The sequence below is a fragment of the Corylus avellana genome, chromosome 3, assembly GCF_965113065.1.
Source record: "Corylus avellana chromosome 3, dhCorAvel1.hap1.2, whole genome shotgun sequence".
In the NCBI taxonomy this organism is placed as follows: domain Eukaryota; kingdom Viridiplantae; phylum Streptophyta; class Magnoliopsida; order Fagales; family Betulaceae; genus Corylus; species Corylus avellana.
In genome coordinates, this window is record NC_142492.1 from 30445872 (window position 1) to 30451557 (window position 5686).

The window sequence follows — 5686 nt, forward strand, 5'->3', positions numbered from 1 at the left end:
TGAAATGGTCACTTAAATATGCATTAGCCCTAATACTTTTTCCCCTAATTAAATACTTGAGTACCGATCTTTACAACCTCGTTAACTCTTTCTCGGATCCAAATCCCCTCGAATCCTTAGTTTCTCAAATTCTTAGATCTGACCATTCATTATATCTAAGGGTTAAAACAAATGCCACTATTATTTAAGGAAACAAAATAACTCATTATATTCCTAAAATAAAAAAGCAATGCATAAATAGTCTTCTTCTTTTTTTAAGTGATTTATTTATTTTGTTTCCTTCTCAAAACATACAAAAAAAAAAAAAAACAACGTACAACTCATTTCCCTCCTAAAACAAAAACAACTTGGCGCTTCTTCTTCCTCGCGTCAAAGTGAAAGAAAATCTTATCTTTTTTAACTTCTTCCGAAAACTTTGAAAAAAAAAATAATAATAATAATAAGGATTTTGATCTCATATATTTGGCTTCTAGAAGAAAAAAAAAATTGCAGCTTTTGATCTCATATGTTGTGCATAAGAAATTCTGAAGAAAAAAAAAATGGAAAGGAGTATTAAGTAATCCTCTTCTTGGAAAGAGTATTACATACATATGTTTTGAGAGCATTCTCAAGAACGCCCAATCTTTTCTGGAGAAGAAATTCTGTAATATATATATATATATATATATATATATATAAAAACGAGTATTACACAATCCTCTTCTTAAAAAAGCTGAATATATGTACATTTGCTAGTATATATATATATATATACATTCTCAAGTGTCGTCCAACTTCAGATGTAGCAAGTTCATGTGTTATAACTCATCTCCTACAAGGAGATTTAAAATGGCTCACACGTCACATATATTATATATTATATTATATTAATAGAATTTTTATTAAATTAAAATTTTTTGGTAATTAAATATATAGATAACTACTTAAGGTGAAAAGTTATTTCATTTCACCAAATGTTGTATCCCTTGATGGAAGGAAGCATTGTTTGATTATGGATAAGGTTTTTGGTCTATCTATAAATAAGCATGTGATTCTCCATCAGTCATAACATGAACATGAGAAACAGATAAACCAAAAACTCATATCTATCACTCTCCAATATATTGTGAGGGTTCTAGAATTACAAATTGAGGGTTCTAAGATTGTATACTCAATAAACGTTCAAGTTTGAATTTATAGATTATTCAATCCAAGTACTTAAGCAACAATGACTAGAGGTTAGTGATTTTATTTTATGTTTATATGACAATATTTACCCAAATTCTTACATTAGTGATATTAGAGCCAGGTTATGTGCCATGTTGTTTAGTATAAATTTGTTGATTGTTTCTTGAGTGATTGAACATTTATGTCTTCACTGTTTTGAAATTTTTTATTTTTTATTTTTGGGTTTCAAGTTTTATAATGGGTATGGTTTGGCTGGATCTTCTGGAATTTATTGTTTAATAATATTTTTGTGGTTTTAAAGATTAATGTTATGGGGGTATGATTGTGTAAAACACAATATTTTTTGACCAATTTTGAAATATTTGTAACAAAATTTTTGGCCATGTATTTTCTTCAAAAGGATCGATGATTTCCTTTTGATTGATTTTTTTGGAATACCAATATGTTTCTTAATTCATAAATCAAAAGATTTTATGATTAAGAACCAAAATCACGTTTTAAAATCGGGTTTCAATGAGAAAATTTGATGAAAAAAATGAGGAAACCCATTTTCAGACTATTTATGAGAAAATAAGACTATTTGTGGACATTTAATGGTTTCTCTCATTTAATGAAAAATTTAAAAACCACATTGAAGGTTTTTAATAGTCTAAAAACCACACGAGGAAGCCTTCAATGTGGTGTTACAAATTAATCATTAGATTTGTGAACTTATATGTACCTCACATAAGTTAATGGTGAACCCCACAAATCTAATGATTGATTTATCGAATTTGTAAGAGAATATGAGAAAAATATTAGAAAATTATTAATACCAATAATTTTTTTGTTATTTAGTAGACAATTATATAATTGGAATGACATTACTGTTAAATCATAACATATTCCAACTTTCACGGTCACATAATTAGTCCTTAATATTTTTTATAAGTAATAATTTAAAAGTTACTATTACATAATTAAATTATATAATAATCTATTAAATAATATTATTACAGAAAAAGAAAAAGAAAAAAATAAAAGAAAGAAAGTGGTGGGTATTAACTTTATTTGTCACGTTCTAAATACTTTTCGTTGGCTAAATTCCATACTTTTCTAAAACTCAATTATCAATTTCTATTATTAGAAGGAAACTAAGAAAAGCATGTTCTAGAATCTAGATTGGTTGTGTCAAATTTGTACGCCAGATGGGGGCACGCGGCACGCCATTACGTGCTTGGTCCCCAATCCGACCTGGACACGCAAACCGCAACGACACAGAAATTTGTTTGTTTTTCTATATATTAAAACACACGTCGCACAAGCAGGTTTCGCTCTGGTACAGTTCATGTGACTTTTATAATATATTTTTGTAAAATTCGTTGAGTTGTATAATTGCAATAAAGTAGTTTTTAATATATAAAAATAAAAAAAATGCATTTAAAGAGATGTGTTTTTTTTTTTTTTTTTTTCTATTAAAACACACGTTGCAGTCACATGTCTTGTTCTTGGACATTCATGTGTGTTACACTCTCCGCGGGTTAGGATTAGGTCCGTTAATTAATGCCTAGGAGGCTCAAGAAACATGGAAACGAATTATTTTCAGTCTATTTTGGACCGGAGAGTGTTCAGTTAAAGGTTAGGATTTCCTTACAGAAATTTTGAGACTACAAATAAGACACATGTCGCATTAATAAAATAATATTTAAAGTTTTTTAAAAAATTAAATAATAAAATAATAAAAAATTATGGGGTGGCCATGGCCATTGGGACTTGGGAGGTGGTTCGGTCACCCCAAGGACCAAAAAAAAAAAAAAAAATTCCCCAAGGAGTGGCCGGCCCTTGGGGTTGGTTTCGGCCATCCCAAATCGGCCCTTGGGGGTGGTTCGGCCACCAATAAGGCAATTTTTTTTTTATTTGGTCATTGGAGGTGGTCGAAGTCATCCCATGGCTCATGGGGTGGCTGAACTCCTAGAGAAATTATTATTATTATTATTATTTTCATTTGGCCCTTCTGGGTGGCCAAACCACTCCTAAGAGTCATAAGTGGCTGAAGCGACCTCAGGAGTGGCCGGCCACCCCTAGGGCAAAAATGGGGTGGTCAGTCACCCAATAATTTTTTATTATTTAATTTTTTTTTAAAAAAAATTAAATATTATTTTATTAATGAAACATGTGTCCCATTTATAATCCTAAAATTTTTAAGAATAAATCCTAGTCCTTAACTTGAGATGATTTGTTTCCAAGAAACATAAGGAGACTCATAGCATTAAATGCGAAAAAGTAAGGTCAACATCAAAATCAAGGGCGGAACTTTGATTTTTTTTTTTTTGTGCGAAGCCCAACTAGCACTTATAAATAAATAAGTAGATACAAAAAATAATAGAATAAAAATTAAGCTAAATCATCTAGTTATTTAGGGGAGGTGAAAAAGCCATCATTCTTGAGGCCATCATATAGAAAATAATATTTTTATAAGAATTTTCAAAAGTTTTGAGGTTGGCAAAGACCTATTAACCACTAAGGTAGGTTCTTTTAGACAAAATTTACTACAAACTGGTTAGTAATTAATTCATACAAACTCATGAATTAACATGAGTTTATATGAAAAGTACATGTGTGTCTCTTAACATGTGAGAAACACATGTTTTTCTTAATGACATATACTTCTCACATATTTTTTTAATAATTATAAGACACATATCACTTTATTATATGAATTTGTATGAATTTACTACAAATCAATTTATAGCAAATTTCTATTCGGCTTGCCCAGATAAAAATCTTAAAGATCAATACAAATAAGACAAACTTAATGTCATAAATAAATGAAACATGGCTCAAATGTCATAGTGGTGCACAAGGCACTTACTAAAATTCCACTTAAAGAAAATATAAAGCATGAAATGCATAATGATTCTGTTTTTTTTTTTTTTTTTTTTTTTTTTAATTTTTTATTATTATTATTTTTTAACTTATAGCTTACTCATTCCGAGCGCATAGCACACTGGCTTCATAATCTAGAGGAGAAAAATAAAAATGAGTGAAAGCTAAGAAATTAACACTTTCTCTCAATCAATTAAAAACAGCTAGTTATTTACTTGGATGTTAAAAAATTTACAAATTAAAGTATTTACTTTGAACTGAAAATTTATTTTTTGAACTTAATTATAAAACTTTTCTTGTCTCTTTTATCATGGCTTTGCATACAATTATGCCTTGCATGCATGTGATTATGTGGGCCAATCTTTGGGATGGAATCGGATTCTCTCCAGTACATTTAATAAAAAAAACAATGCTACAGGTCTCACTAAATAGAAAATAATAAAATATTATTTATCGTTTTATATATATATATATAATTGTTTTTTTTTTAATTTTTTAATTTTTTTAGCTTTGGCCCTTGGGGGTGGCCGAACCACCCCCGAGGGTCACCGTTTGGCTTGAGCCACCCCAAACCGAAGTTCACATTCATATGACTAACCAAAACAAAGTTCAGCCCAAGTTTGCAAAATAGCAAACCAGATATATATACTCTCTTAAAACTAATTCGATTGGCTATAAGACAAGACATAATTAACCCTTAATTAGTAGAAAAAGTCAATCTATCATAATATTAAATGCTTTCCAATTTGGTTTTTGTTGAATTTGTTAAAGTAGCATATTTGTAATATCTCGAAATTTAACCCCTAGAGTAAAATACTAAAAGTAATTTCAATGTCAAGGATAAATAGGTTTTGCATATGGAGACGGGTGGATGGACTTAATTTAGATGATGATGAGAATGACTAGTTAAAAATATGGCAGTTAAAGAAAGAGAAGCCACATGGTTTGCGCGCCAATAATTCAATAGGAGGCAATAAAGGAAACTATTTTAAGGAATTATAGAATAATAAGAAAGAAATATTTTTAAAATAGTTTCATGATTTTTGAAAGTGCAAATGTCAAAGCTGAAATTCCAGTCAAACAACAAAACCACATAATTTTGAGAGAATTTTAAGGTATCAGACAATTTTGGATTGTTATGATTTTTAGATATGTTGTAGATTTTTTTTTTTTAAAAAAAAATTTCATATCATTTGGAGTTAAATGGACATGAATTTTCTCTAAACCAGTTTGGAGGAAATATCCTCAATGCCATTTAAAATAATACAAAGTGTCCATAAACATTTAAAAGACACATTAAATTTAGTCTAAGTTAGTAAAGTGTTATTAGTGACGTTAAGAATTTAATGTGCCTTTTAAATGTTTATATATACTTGACACTATTTTAAATGGATTAGAAAATATTTCCTCAAGATTAGTTTATATCCGAGTTAAATTGAAAGAAATGATGATTTTTCTAAACTTGAAAGGTCAAGCTGTAAAAAAACTCGAATTTATCAAATTATTTGAATAAGTTAAAATGGCATTAAGCCACAATTTTTGGATATATTGTAGCCCAAAAGATTAGGTGGATTGAGGTTTTTGGTGCCTAGCAACGTGGCTCGAATATGGGACGACAAATCCCACATGCAAAGAGGTTGGTCCCTATTTTTCT